Below are 15354 nucleotides of genomic sequence, written 5' to 3'. Positions count from 1 at the left end.
GTTGCCAATCTATGCATCGTGAACTAGATGAGTCAACCTTTCACCCCCAAAACCTATAAAGCAAGCGAGTGCCTGGCGTGCTCTGGTACATGGGGTCACAAAGAGTCAGACACAACTAAACGACTAAACAACAATAGCAGTAGAAGAAGAGTTTGGATTTGATATCCCGCCTTTCACTCCCCTTCAGGAGTCTCAAAGCGGCTAACATTCTCCTTTCCCCTCCTCCCCCACAACAAACACTCTGTGAGGTGAGTGGGGCTGAGAGGCTTCAAAGAAGTGTGACTGGCCCAAGGTCACCCAGCAGCTGCATGTGGAGGAGCGGAGACGTGAACCCGGTTCCCCAGATTATGAGACTACCGCTCTTAACCACTACACCACACTGGCTCTCTGCAGTAGCAGTAGCAGTACAGTGGTGCCTCGCAAGACGAAAAGAATCCGTTCTGTGATTCTCTTCGTCTAGCGGTTTTTTCGTCTTGCGAAGCAAGCCCATTGACGGATTAGCGCTATTAGCGGCTTATCTGCTGATTGGATCAGCTGATAAGCAGCTTAGCGGCTTAGAAAAAGGGGGGATAGGAAAAAAAACCAGCAGGAACTCGCAAGACATTGTCGTCTTGCGAAGCAAGCCCATAGGAGATTCGTTTTGCGAAGCACCTCCAAAACGGAAAACTCTTTCGTCTAGCGAGTTTTCCGTCTTGCGAGGCATTCGTCTTGCGGGGCACCACTGTAGCAGATGGGTTAATAGCCATGTTCCCATTGCTCATTGTGGGTAAGTCTGGATTTAAGAAGCTTCCTTGGAAACTGTTTCAATGACTTCACCACCTCCATGTACATAAGAGCCATAGCAGCCTTGCTGCATCCGACCAAAGGGCATTCTAGTCCAGCATTCTGTATTATAACAAGGATCAGGCAGATGCCTCTAGGATGCCTAAAAGCAGGACATGAAGGTTCATCCCTCCTCCACTTTGTCTCTAGCATCTGAAACTCAAGAGACAGACTGATTCTGAGCATGGGTGCTCCTTTTAACTATCATGCCCAATAGCCATTGAAAATGTGTTTTCATCATAATAGTCACCCATGTTGAAAAGAGTTACGGACTCAGAAGCATGACCAGAATTCTATTGAATATTCCAAAAGACATTGATCACCCTTTGAAATATTCTTGTGCTTATTGCTTTCTGACAGCTGGCTCCTCCTCTTCTGAGCTCCCTTTATTTTTAAAGCTACCCCTCCAGATGCATAGCTGGGAAAAAAGGTCAAAGCTGTAACATTTTCATAGTTCAAAGGCTCAAGACTGAAAACAAACTTGCAGTGCACCTCATCAAAGCAGATATCATATAACTATAACCCAGAATATAAAAATCTGACAAATCTTCAGAATGTTTGAAGCAGGGCTTTTTTCAGCTGGAACTCGCTGGAACTCAGTTCCAGCACCTCTCAGGTGGGTGCCATTGCCAACTAAGAGAACGAGGGAGGTGTTCATGGTGAGTTCCAGCATCTCTTTTTCTAGAAGGATAGCACTGGATTGAAGGCAGGATGTTGCTTTTAAATGCCTTCATTATTGATCTGAAACATTTGGGAATCTATAAATAATATTTGGCTCCATTTCAGGGGCTTCTTATCTGCTTTAGTGCTAGACTGAGACTTCGAAATGCTCCTAATTCTGGAGCTTGCATGTGCCCCAAGGACTGTCTGCAATTGTTCTATGGTGCAATGGGAACATCCAGCACTAGGCAAGTATACACTGGAGTATATCATTTGTTCTGTCCAATCGGTTGTAAATGCACAGGCCACTACTTTTCTCTAATTGCAGCGAGCACGACTTGCCAAGAGGCACCAAGTAGGTTCCCAGGGTCCGAGGCAGCTAGAAACAAACAAAACCAAACTGGAAACGTGCCTGTCTTCAAACTAGGAGGGCACCTTTTCCCAACCTGGCGTCCTATAGATATTTTCAAGTACAACTCCCATCAGCCCCAGCCAACAGTGAGGAATGTAGTATAACGCTTAAGCTTAGGTAACATTGCTAATTCCAATCTCAAATCAAATGTGCACCACACATTACCTCAGTCCAGGACCTATCTGTGATGAACATACAGTAGTACCTCGGGTTACATACACTTCAGGTTACATATGCTTCAGGTTACAGACTCCGCTAACCCAGAAATAGTGCTTCAGGTTAAGAACTTTGCTTCAGGATGAGAACAGAAATCGTGCTCCGGCGGCGCGGCGGCAGCAGGAGGCCCCATTAGCTAAAGTGGTGCTTCAGGTTAAGAACAGTTTCAGGTTAAGAACAGACCTCCGGAACGAATTAAGTACTTAACCCGAGGTACCACTATACACTGCAAACATGGCCTAATATTAAAAGCCACCCACTTGAGCTATTTAGCCCCAAAAACACAGCAGCGTCCCAACAGCGTTGCTGGAAACGAAACACACTTTATTATGAAACATGCACTGTCATATCACAGGAGTCTTGTCTTTGCTTCCACAAATTAATTCCTTATTGGCTTGGGTGAGGCCTGCTCACAGGGATTCAAGCTGGCAGAGGAATGATAAACAAAGGGCCACGCAGGGTATTGATTGACACGTGGAGCACACAGGGAATCACCACAAGGCTGAGGCTTCACTTGCTTAATAGGAGGCCCAAAAGATCTGGGAAGGGAGCCATGCAACGCATTAAAAGAAATACAGAGGCGGGGTGGAAAAAAAGCAGGGAGATGCTGCAGCAGCAGTGGATGGATTAAGAGACAAAAAGCAGAAGGCCAGGCCTGAGCCCTGGGAAAGCGAGTGGGCGTAAACTCTGCAAGCAAGGATTCTTAATGAGACAGCTACCAGGGGGAACTGGGAAACCAAGGTACCTGTGAATAACCTGGAGAAGGCAATGGGGGCGGGGAGAGAAAGCAAGCGGACAGAAGAACAGCCAGGAATCTGCGACATTCTCCACTGCAGGAGGAACTTACAACAAAAAAGACTGAGGAGCTTTCAGGACCATATTAAACTGCTTAGGAGGCACTTGCTAAACCATATTTTGCAGCCCTAACATGCGACAATGTAAAACAATTGCTACAGGCAGTGGATTTTGGCGAGCCTTATGGTGGCTAAATGGGGATCCAGGCAGATCTGCCCAATGAGACGCAACCCACAGGGAAGTTCTCCTGCGCAAGCCTCAATGACATAAATGTGTGGTAATGCTGCAAGAACAAAGATTAGTTCCTTAGGTGAAGTCCTCCTATTAGTGTAGCAATAATCTTAAGACTTAGAAATTGAATTGTTCAAATAGCTCCACATGTATTATCTTACGTACAACAGTTCTGTAAGGCAGACTGAAATTATCCCTGTACAGTGGTACCTCGGGTTAAGAACTTATGGTAATTCGTTCTGGAGGTCTGTTCTTAACCTGAAACTGTTCTAACCTGAGGTACCACTTTAGCTAATGGGGCCTCCTGCTGCCGCCACAGCCTGCTGCTGTTCTTATCCTGAAGCAAAGTTTTTAACCTGAAGCACTATTTCTGGCTTAGTGGAGTATGTAACCTGAAGCGTATGTAACTTGAAGCGTATGTAACCCGAAGTACCACTGTATAGAGCTCCATACCCTGTTTGCTCACCGCCATGAAAACTTTCTAGCTCACACGTTCAGGTGGTCAGTTTTGATAAGCCACTCCTTACCCAGTACTTTCTGGCTGGGAAGTCAGTACTGATAGACATCCCTGATCGGCAGCATGCTTTGAAATGCACTAATAAACATATATAACCAGTCAATGGCAGAAGAGATGCCTCATCAGATGGATGCAGTTAGACCCATAAATTTGTGTGTCCTTCGTGCGCAACTGCTGAAGGGCAAGAAGATCCCAAAGCAGAATTACTGCTGCCCCAATATCTTCTGCTACAGTTTTTGCCATGAAACACTGTTAAATTCAGGTGCCTCAGCTCCTGGGGGCACCATAGCAGCTTAGGAAAGGAAAGGAAAACGCTGCCGTCATCTCTGCTGCACTGTCTGCAGGGCTACCCTTGATAGAGCCAGTGTGGTGCTGCAACTTCCAGCCCAGCAGGGACCAGGTGAGAGAAGGAGCCAACAGGGTCCCATCTAACCAAGCTCTTCAATACAAGCAACTCATGGTCAGATTCCTTTCTTGCATCTTTGTGGAACCACCAGTCTGCATCCAGGTCTCCCTACCTCTCTAAGGTGGGGAAGAGATAGGGAGATGCTGGAGGCAGATTGGATGGCGACGGAGGTAGCAGCCTAATTAGAGCCTCTGATTTTAACTAAGTGTTTTTATTAGTTTTAGCCTCTTCAAGACCTCAAAACTGCACCTTAAGGACCTTAAAGACTGTTGGTTGCCTGTCCTGTCGCCTCGTTTTAATTAGTTTATTCTTTTATACTTTTATTGTTTTATTGTTTTATCGTTGCTCTGTTTACTGATACTGCCACACTGACTTACAACCTTGGAGCTCCCGGACGACGGATCGGCTTGAAATACAACCAAAGAAGCAGAGGAAACCGCTGAATTCCATTGAGCCTAACATCGATAAGATAAGTCCAAGAACTCCCCCATGAATACCGTTCCGCCCCAAGCTAAAGTTAAGGCTTAAAGAGGGAAAGGTAGGGAGGCTCCCTGACCCAACAGCCTGGACACCGGTTTTCCAAACTTTACCTCTACCTTTATTCCTGTAATAAAGTGCCCAATAAGGGAAGCTTTCAACCTAGAGAATGGTGTTTACAAGACAGAGCTATAAAGAGCTGGGGATCCCCCTCACCAAAGTGGCTGAACCCTCTACAAGAGGAAGGCAGGTGAAAATCTCACAATATTTTAAACCGAAAACAGACAAAATAAATAATGCTGACAAACGACACCCCCACGAATGGTCCATAGACCGCACCAGGTACGGGGAGATAATGGAAACAGACGAAGAAGGGGTGGGAGTCAATCTGGCAATGGAAATAAAACAAGTTGCCATAGAAGATGAAACCTCAGTGAATCAACCGGGGCTGGAGCAGGAACAAGAGCCACAAGAGGAAAACCCAGTAATTAAGACAGATGAGCCCTCCCAGAGACCAAGGTCCGGGGAGAAGATGGGGTTTCACATTGTGACGAATGAGGGCTTGGAGGACACAAGACCCCAATATCTGGACTTGGAATGCCTCCCCTACATACTAACAGGGCTATACAATGATCTGTTAAACGAACAGAAGTGGCAGATAGGCAGAGAACTGGGACACATCAAAGACTTCCTCTCAGAATGCTTGGGCCTACTTACCACTCTGACTGAAATAACTAGGAGAATAGACAACTTGCATTCATATAAAATTCTCTCTAGCACACCAAACGATAACACCAGTAAGGAAAATAAAACCCGACATAATGTGGGAAAAAGGAAAACATCTAGGATCAAAGCAAACCAGAAGGGAAACTTAATTGACCCTAAGAAACCCCTCTTAAAGGGGAAGTGTCCTAGGAATAAAGAGAAGAAGCCCAAGAACGTAAAAATGGGAAGGAAGACAAAGCTCCCATCTCGAACAAAGAAAATGAATTTCACAAGACTATTTAAGCTACTAGAAAATTCAAATCCAATGAACCCAGCTAACCCAGTCCTGCCACCCCTTGATAACAGCCGAAGCCGAAGCCCATACAAAAACCTCCATAAGACTGGGCTTTTCAGTTCAACAGAGGAACTCCATAAGGCTAGACTTCAAAATTCAACAGAGCAACTAGCGCTCCCGAATGGAACCGCGGGAAAACCAAGAGAAAACCCGACCCCTAAGCAAGAAATTACTCCTAAAACAACATACTCTCATAGAAATCTAATTCTAAATAAACAAAAACTCATCATCCTACCTGCATATATGCACAAAGATCTCCTTTCTCCAGCACAACAGAGAATTTATATTCTCAAGAAAACTGAATTAGCCGTTAGAGGATTCGTCCCAGCAGAAAACATCATTAATGTTAAATTTCTGCCATCAGACAAGGACCTAAACAGAGTTGTGGTAACATTCAGAGACTGGCACACAACCAAACTAGTTTCAGACAATAAGGACAAGCTACAAAGGGTTGGATTGCAGGTGACTCGCCTATTTGAAGTGTCCGGTACTCCCATTCCTCTCATCGAAACAATCAAGACTGATAAGATAAAAATAAAGCCGACAATGTCTATGATGAACAAGAACTATAAAATGCTTCAACTAGAGGCAGACAAAGCCCCAAACCAGCTGGCTAAAAGTCCAAAAACCCTACCCCCAAACCACGTACCAGATGAAAGCTCTAACATAGAGAAGGAAAACCGCTTCATAGCAACTATTGAACAAATACACAAAGCTCAGGACGCACTAATTGAAAGATTAGCATCTATAAGGAAATCTATTACATTCCTAGCCACACCCATCACCAGGGAATTTAACTATGCAACCTATACCACAAAACCTTTATCCAACAGTGAGTGGAGACTAAGGCTATTCCTATCGCCAGAGGAACTCGGACCTACGGAACCACCTATAACAAAGAAAACAATAACACATCAAGCTGAAATAGCGGTACCACCAGGCAAGAACGGTTCAATCTTTGTGGACAACCTAGGAGTCCTAGACACCATTCACACGGACTGATATAAGATCACGGGGAAAGAACGCCCCTATGGGACACTAAAGTATGCCCAAGTTCACACACTGCCAAAATGTCCCACTACACACCCTAAAATGGACATAATGAATGATAAATCCCAAATTGGCTATAAACCTAAGTTTGAACGTCCCTTGAGATGTCTGACAACCAAAAATCACAAGCTGTCCACCTGTACGTGGAACATCGCAGGGTGGGGAGCGAAAAGCAAAGATCCCAACCTAATGGACTTCCTCACTAAATTTGACATCCTGTTCATCCAGGAAACCTGGTCGATAGACGAGCTCTACCTGGATAATTACCACTCATGTACTAAAAGAGCAACACCTAGTCAAAGAGGGGGCAGACCCAAAGGAGGCTTAGCCTTACTGTTCTCAACGCAGATACAAGCTAATATTATCCAATTACCCTCCAATGATGAATGGTCTGTAGCAGCAGTTCTAGATTTCGGACAAAGTAAACTGCTATGCATAAACTTATACTTACCTACATGTCGTCGGCAGGCACAAGTAGAACAACTATGGAAAGAAGTGGAAGCCCACGTGGTGCAATGGAGGAGACAACATCCGTCAGCCATGATATTACTAGCTGGTGACCTAAACGCAAGAGTGGGCCCTAACGACAACGCCCTATATGCACATTTTCACCAATGGCCTCCAGAAATGGAAACTATCCCACCCTTAATGATAAGATCATCCTACGATAAGACATGCAACACTGGAGGACTACACTTAGCACACATGGCCTACAGACAGAATCTACACTTACTGAATGGGGCTATACAAGGAGATTATCCTGGTCAATACACATATTGGTCAGGACACAAACTGTCAACGATAGATTATTGCATTGTTTCCCAGGACCTGATCCCTAGGATATCAAAATTCACCATTACAGCAAGAGCTGAAAGTGATCATCTACCTTTATCCCTCGTGTGTGATTTACCCTTTGATCTGCCCAAACCACAACACAGATATCAACCAGATCTAACACCCGGATCAGGCCTCAAGAAAATCAGATGGAACGGACAAGTGAGCGAGCGGATATCTAACTGGTACAAAACTGAGGAGAGCTACTGTCTCTCAAAAGCAATTATGGAAGGATGCTTAGAAATAGAGGAGAGCGCCCCGAACATGATGACAACATATGAAATGCTTATACAAAAAATTCAAGGGTTTGTGGTAAAACCGAATTCCAAGTCTCCCCACCATCGGAAAACTTCCAGGGAGTGGTTCGATCATGAGTGTATTACCTCCAAGAAATCATTGATCCACTCCTTCATCTGCCATAAGGATAATCCAACAGAGGATAACAGACAAAAGATGCTTGAAGCCAAAAGAAGTTACAAAAAACTTCTGACACAAAAGAAAAGATACGCAATGAAGTTATTATGGCAGCAACTGATAGAGGCCTCCAAATCAAGTAACCCATCATTATTCTGGAGAATCGTAGCTGTACAGCCGGATAGGGGCCTATCACAACTATCCTGCTGCATATCAATGAAAGCCTGGGAAACACACTTCCATAATCTTTATGAGGAACCTAGCGTTGAGTCCTATGCATTAGACATACCGGATGATCAGATACAGCCATGGCCAGCAGTCTCATCAACAGAGACCCATCTGCTGATTGACCAACTAAAGAACGGGAAAGCCCCCGGAATTGACTGTATACCAGCGGAACTATTTAAAACCAATGCGAACTGGTGGGCCCCCTTGCTAGCCTCTCTGTTCACATATATAGATAGAACCGCACAGATCCCATACGACTGGGGGACTTCCATCATTATTCCCATTTATAAAAAAGGCTCGAGGGATGATCCCTCCAACTATAGACCTATAAGCCTCCTGAATATAATAAGTAAATTATACGCTAAACACCTCAGCGAGAAACTGTGCGATTGGATAGAAAGAGCGAAGATTCTTGATGATGCACAGGCAGGATTTAGACAAGGGAGATCCACAATGGATCACTGCCTGATCTTACAGCACCTAGCTGAGAAATACACGTCGCACCACAATCACCACCTATTCGCAGCATTTGTAGATTTTAAAGCAGCCTTTGACTCCATCTCAAGAACTCGACTCTGGGACAAACTCAATAAATCATCCATAGACCGACGTCTGCTGCTACTAATATACAAACTGTATAACAACACACGACTTCGTATAAGATGCAGCCAAGAAGGTCAACTCTCTAATTTTATTAGAACAACAAAGGGAGTTAAACAAGGATGCATTTTGGCCCCCTTTTTGTTCAACATCTACATAAACTCCCTAATAGACCACCTACAAGGAGCGGATACACACGCCCCAAAATTAGCAGACAAAAAACTGCCTATCTTACTCTATGCAGACGATGCGGTTATACTGTCCCAGACTCAGATGGGCCTCAAAAGAGCTCTTAACAGCTTGTCCCAATATTGTAGAGAAGAGAAACTAGCAGTGAACTACCAAAAAACAAAAATCATGGTTTTCTCTAACAAAAGGAAAATATATAGATGGAATTTAGACAATCAGGAGATTGAACAAGTGACATGCTTTAAATATCTAGGAGTGATATTCCAAGCATCAAGGAAGAAGACTGCCCACATAAACTACAGCTCCTTTACAGCACAAAAAAGTACAACAGCAATCCTAAGATTCCATCGTACAACGGGAGGAAATTTCATTCCTGCTACAATTAAACTATTCGTGGCAAAACCAACAGCACAAATCCTATATGGCGCACCACTCGTCTCCCTCTCTAATCTAGACCCATATGAGAAGATACAATCAGGTTTCCTTAGATCACTCCTGCAAACACCTAAATGCGTCCCAAACGCCGCCCTACGACTGGAAGCGGGCTTATACAGCATTAAAGCCAAAGTATGGATAAGAACCTTATGCACTTGGCTAAGACTTAACAACTCACCGGTTGGACTACTTTCCCTGATGCTTCTCGACAAATTCCAATCTAGCTGGTTGAAGGGCATCCTCAGAAAACTGGCCACATATGGTCTCTCCCCAGAGTATTTATTAAGTTTAGAAAGGGGAAGGGCCAAGAACATAATCAAAGAAAGGCTCAGGGACATTGAAACCCAAAATGACTTTAACCAACTTCCGATAACTTATAAACCTCTATACAATTCCCAAAGGCCCCATCTAGCAAACTATCTCAAAGTTCTAGACAATGCTAAACACCGATGGGCATTTTCCAGGGCCCGCTTCAACGCTCTCCCTTCAGCTCTTCTAGAGGGAAGATACAATAAAACACCGATCGAACAAAGACTATGTCCCTGTAACAGCAATGAAATCGAAACCATTGGGCATGTCATCTTATACTGCCCATTATATCGAGACTCAAGAAAAGAGCTGATCGAACCGATTCTGAGGAAAATACCTCGTAGCACAGATGACACCTATATCAGACACCTCTTAGCTGACAAAGAGCCCGAAATTAACAGGTCCGTGGCAAAGTACTGTTACATTGCAACAAGAATAAGACGAGCAACGATGTCTACAAAGGAGTCCAAACTGTAAACATCGAAGGAATGATACTAAACAGTAGCGACTCCTGAATTGAATTTTAAAAACTTAAAACTCGAAACCTGGTCATAAATATAAGCACCAACTCTGAGAACTGGCCATATTTTTACTGCTACGTCTAGCACAATATTACTCTTAATGTCATATTTTATAAACTGTTTCCTGGTCATTGACCGTATTAAAGATATTTGATTTTGCCGAAAGTGAGAGGTGTGGCTGCCAACTAATGCGTGAAGGTTAGCTGTAGAGAAGCCCATGTTGCTTTTGTCAAATGGGAACCTGTTTGCCTTTGCATGTAGTGCACTTTTACTTCTGTGTTAGGCTTCATTCTCTATCACATTTAGTACTAGGCTACTAGAGTAGGTCAACATTTTTGTATCATTGGAGTGTATTTGTATTAATAGTTATTATATTCAATCATTTTGGGCTGTTTTTCAACCCTCCTCTTCCAAGGCCCACCTTTTGAACATCTTTGGTGCCTGGGTCCCCACCACAACCAAGTCAGGCAGGCCACTCTCCCCAGAAACACCCTCCCCCCAAGGCTATTCTTCCACCTCAGACATTTCACTATTGCTGTTGAAAAGACAGAGGCATATGCAGGACGGTGTAAGTGCTATGTGATCAAGGCATCCCTTGTGAATGCTCAGGTAGAAGGCTGCCACCTCTGCCCAAAATCCAGGCTCCTGGGGGAGAGAGGTGAAAGAGCAGTGAGAGAAATTAAACTGGGTAGCCTGCGACAGTAGTCAGTTCATAAGGAACTTCCCACACCCCATTGTCTCACAGCTGTGATTCTTCAAAAGAGTCTCTTTCTAATCCACTGTCATCCAGTCCCGACAGACTATGAAACAGTGTTATCCAAGCTGTCACTTACTTTCACTTAATCATTTGTTTCTTATTAGAATTAAACTGATCTCTCCCTTTTTTCTCTCTGAACCACTTGTCTCCCGTATCCTGGAAATAGGGGTGTGAAGACGGACTCCCTCATGTCTACATCACAGAAGGGGATCTTTCACTGAAGAGTCCCCTACTTGCAGTTATTTTCAGATGTTAGGAGCTTTGAAAGAAGAGGAATAAACAAGAAACAATGGCTTTATATTACAGGTAGTTCTTTATGCTCGATGACTAGAGATGAGCAGACCCCACAATCTGAATAAAAGCTCCTTGGTCTGCATTGGACAGGTCATGCTTGGATCAGAATGTAAACACATGGAGTAGATTACATGTCCACGGACCCTTCTAAGCAAGGGCTGTGCCTTAGAGACACACGATACAGAAAAAAGATGGCTGTACCCCAAAGATACATAGGGGCACCCATCTTTTTCTTTGTACATTTATCCAGGAAAAGGTGGCAGATCCTAATGTACTACAGTTTCCAGAGACTTTTCAGTAGGAGGTTTCAGAAAGCACTGTGCTTTCTTCTTGCTCCAACTAGCTAGAAAGGTTTTTTAAACAAAAAGAGAGGGAGCCAGAAAAGCACTTAAGACTACCCTGTAAGTACTTCTTAATTTTATAAAACTTTTTAAAGGATTTTTGCCTAAAAGAGCAGCACGGATATTTGCTGTAACATTCTACTTATGAATGGGAGACATGAGGCAGATTGACAAAGTGAGTGAAGGGAATTTTTTTAGCAGTCTCCTTTTTGGGGAGACAGAGGACTGTCTTCTGCCAAATTATCCCGCATCCTCCTTATGACTTGTTAGAGAGAGTTCCCTCTGCACCCCAGTTATGGCTGAGGCACCATTGGTTGGGATACAAGACAGGGCCTTCTCTGCAGCTGCACCTGGATTATGGAACACTCTACCTCAGAAAGTTGGTTTGCCCCCCCCCCTTCTTGGTCTTCTACCATGAGTCAAATACATTTTTGCTCAAGCTGGTCTGCACTGATCCCTCCTTAGTTGCTTTCATCTACCAGCTGTTTCTCCTTTACTACTTTTGGGGGTTTTTTTAATAAAAAAAATGTACATGATTTTGTAACATTTGCATGTTTTAAGCATCCTGAGCACTACAATAGCAGTGGCAGGACAGAGCAGGGCATAAATGAATTGGGTGAATAAATAAACGGCAGCTGGAGGCAGCTTCTGAGATTTCACCAGGGACTGCACATACAACTTGGCTGAAGCCAATTTCTGTTCTACTTTGGTGCCTTGTGTGCAGATACACTTGCAGGGCTGTCTGGGAAGAGCAGCTCAGGGAGGTCTGTGCAGCGTCATTTGCATTCTGCACAGCAGGGGTTGACACCAGGCAGGCAGTGGACTTGACTGTGCAAGGCTGGTTGACAATGAGTCGCTTGTTGAGCGAGAAGACAGTTTTGCCATTGGACTGAACTCCCATTGTGGCAGAGTGCAGCATGGGCACGACACAATATAGCAGCCGAGTCTTTGATTTGCAAAGAAGCAAAGACAACTGGACCAGTCCAATATACAGCCTATTTAGGCAGAAATGAGCACTAACAACTATGTGCAGGACTGCAGTGTCTTTGCTAGGCCAGGCTCTCATAGCAGACCCCGGGACAGTGAAATGTGACAAGCATTTTCCATTCTTACTAAAGCTAGGAATACATACCAGATTTCTGTGAATCTTTTTAAATAATTACTCGAGCTAGAACATATATTTCCTGCTGTTCTGTAGCAGTAGTTTTTCATATAATTGTCCTTTAATTTCCCTTGGGCCCAAACTTCCTTTGGTTGTGTGCTTCGTGGCACATTCTTCTGTTTTCATTGTTTCTCTCTTTCTCCTTTTCTCTTGCTTCTATTGATCTTTGTCCTAAGTAAGCCATAAAAACCCTTTGCAAAATTACTGCAGCCCACAAAAACAGGTTTAACACTGTCTACTTTTTAAATGCCCCTTTCCTTCAATGTAAAGCATTAGATGCATTTTCTGACTCGCTTTGTTGTAGAGGCTATTTCTTAAAACGTTTTTTAAGCTAGTGCTTCAAATGCGTAACATGTTACCAGCTCAACTATGCTAGTTTTTGGCTATTGGGTTGTCCTGGGATTTCAGTTGCCAGGGCATCTGTAGAGGCAGATGCTTCTAAGATAGATGAACCTGAACCTGAAGCGATGTTAATGTACATTTGTAGAAGGGCACGGCAAATCATAATTTCAAGATAAGAATCTGAACTGTACTTCCGCATAGTGCTCTGCAATCATTATCCACCCAGTTAAGAACCCATGGCTATTTATTTCAGGCATGCATGTATATAACAGAAGTGACTGGTTTTTGGAAAGACATCTATGCTTTTGAACAAGCAGGTCTCCCACATCAGCTGGGGTACCTTCTGTATGAAAGCCCTTCCTATATCCACACATTTTGTCAATATGCTGGAGAGAAATAATTAGGTTTCATAGCACTCATATAGGGACTAAAACTACACTGGTGCAGCAATAAGCATGCCTCATAAACTAAAATGGGAAGGGCCATAGCTCAATGGTCGAGCAACTGCTTCGCATGCAGAAGGTCCCAGGTTCAATGCCTGGCATCTCCAGGTAGGGCTGAATTCCTGGACACCTGCTGCCAGTTACTGTAGACAATGCTGAGTACAATAGACCAATCACTTGACTCCAGGGTGGATAAAAATCAATGATTCAGATTTTTAAAATAAAATGCTTTTGGAGGAAAAATCTTTCTAAAGATAGTTTTCTATTTAAGTTACATTATAGTCCGAAGGAAATAAGGATTTGTTTCAAGTTTTTCATGTGTGCTAAAACTCAGTTTAAGCTCGGGTTTTTTTAAAAAAAAGTTTAACCACATCATTTAACGAACATGGATCCATATGCTATAATGCTATTGTTTTAGTTAAATAAATTGTTTAAATTGTTATTAAGGAAATTATTATTTTTCTCCTTCCAGTAAAGTACAACAGAAAAGTTGTCCAAATATAAACAGTTAACTTATTAAACCTCACAATAATTTCATAATTATCTGTCTATGTATTTCTAATAGTATAACCAATAGTAATTAGTAATAGTAAATAGTAAATAGTAATAGTAATTTTTGAAAGAACTGTAAAAACTACTCTGAAAATTTATTATTCCGAAAATGAAACCTTCATCTGGCTGAAAATATTAAGATCATACCAGCAAGAATGAATCTTTCTGCAATTTTTTTTTATTTAAATCAAGTCATACTGACTAGTGATTTAAATCGTGATTTAAATCAATTTGATTTAAATCGTGATTTAAATCAATTTGATTTAAATCAAATCCACCATGTTTGACTCAGTGTAAGGCAGCTTCACGTGTTCCTATGTGTCTTCACATAGGTCTTTAGTACATTAACATGTGAAGTGGGAGACTGGTCCTATAAGCATGAACTGCATTGTAAGATTCAGCACATGTATGAGGAAAGCAGTGTGAGAAGGTCTAATGAATCGTACTGTAGGAAGACATCTCTTTCCCTTTCTTTCTTTCTTTCTTTCTTTCTTTCTTTCTTTCTTTCTTTCTCTGAATTTATTTCCGCGAAAGGAATTATGCCACGTACAAGTTCCTAGTCCCAGCAGAAGACGACGATAACAATGCAAATATTATTAAATGTTACAAGAGACACCGTTATACAATTACATGCTTGCTGCTGGATGCTAATGATCAAGGGAACTGGGGAGTAGTAGATCTATCCCCATAGTCGTAAGGTGACACTTAATTTAGTAATTGGTATGTACACATGTACAGAGATGCAGTTAGGACAGGAATTGGGAGTCGAGAGCAGAAAAGCAACACAGAGGCAAGTGAGGCTTCAACTGCAGTGGGTGTCAAAAGCAATAAACAAAGAAACAAACCTAGCAGCTGGCAGCCAAGCCTCTTAAAGGAACGCCTGACCCCAGGAGAGACAAGCTGGTGGCTGGACTAATGTCTGATAATGGAACTTTATACACCCTCTGTAGTATAAACAGGAAGGAGGGCCCCCCCTGGAGCTTCCCAAAGTTTGTCGTAGCTGGGGCTGATGGGAGTTGTAATCTAAAACATCAGCAGGGCAGCGACGGTTGTTTTAGAATTATGGGTTAGTGGAATATGGGAATACAATAAAAAGCAAGCCTGTGATGACAGGGTGTAGGTGGTATCTGTATGCTGGACTAGAGTTCAGGGCCTCTCTGTGCCCCAGCAGCTTTAGTTGGAAGGAAGTGTCCCTGTGTTGCTTGCTATAGTTAATAGAATCTGACACCCTCGTCTACATCATTATCTTTCGGAGAGAAAGTCTATTTGCTCAGCAGAGGAAACAAC

The 15354-nt window shown here is 43.1% G+C and overlaps 1 protein-coding gene and 1 long non-coding RNA gene across 9 annotated transcripts in view; one reads left to right on the top strand and one right to left on the bottom strand.

Moving 5' to 3' along the window:
• LOC310704118 overlaps positions 1–15354 on the top strand; it is a 429938-nt gene that overhangs the window by 172615 nt on the left and 241969 nt on the right. The window lies entirely within an intron of this gene.
• Positions 1–15354, bottom strand: part of TMEM63B (transmembrane protein 63B) — an 80910-nt gene that overhangs the window by 37477 nt on the left and 28079 nt on the right. The window lies entirely within an intron of this gene.

The sequence above is a fragment of the Podarcis liolepis genome (genome assembly GCF_965112155.1).
Source record: "Podarcis liolepis genome assembly, chromosome: 3".
In the NCBI taxonomy this organism is placed as follows: Eukaryota; Metazoa; Chordata; class Lepidosauria; order Squamata; family Lacertidae; genus Podarcis; species Podarcis liolepis.
The sequence above is the reverse complement of the archived record's forward strand: the minus strand, read 5'-3'. Positions and strand labels throughout refer to the sequence as shown.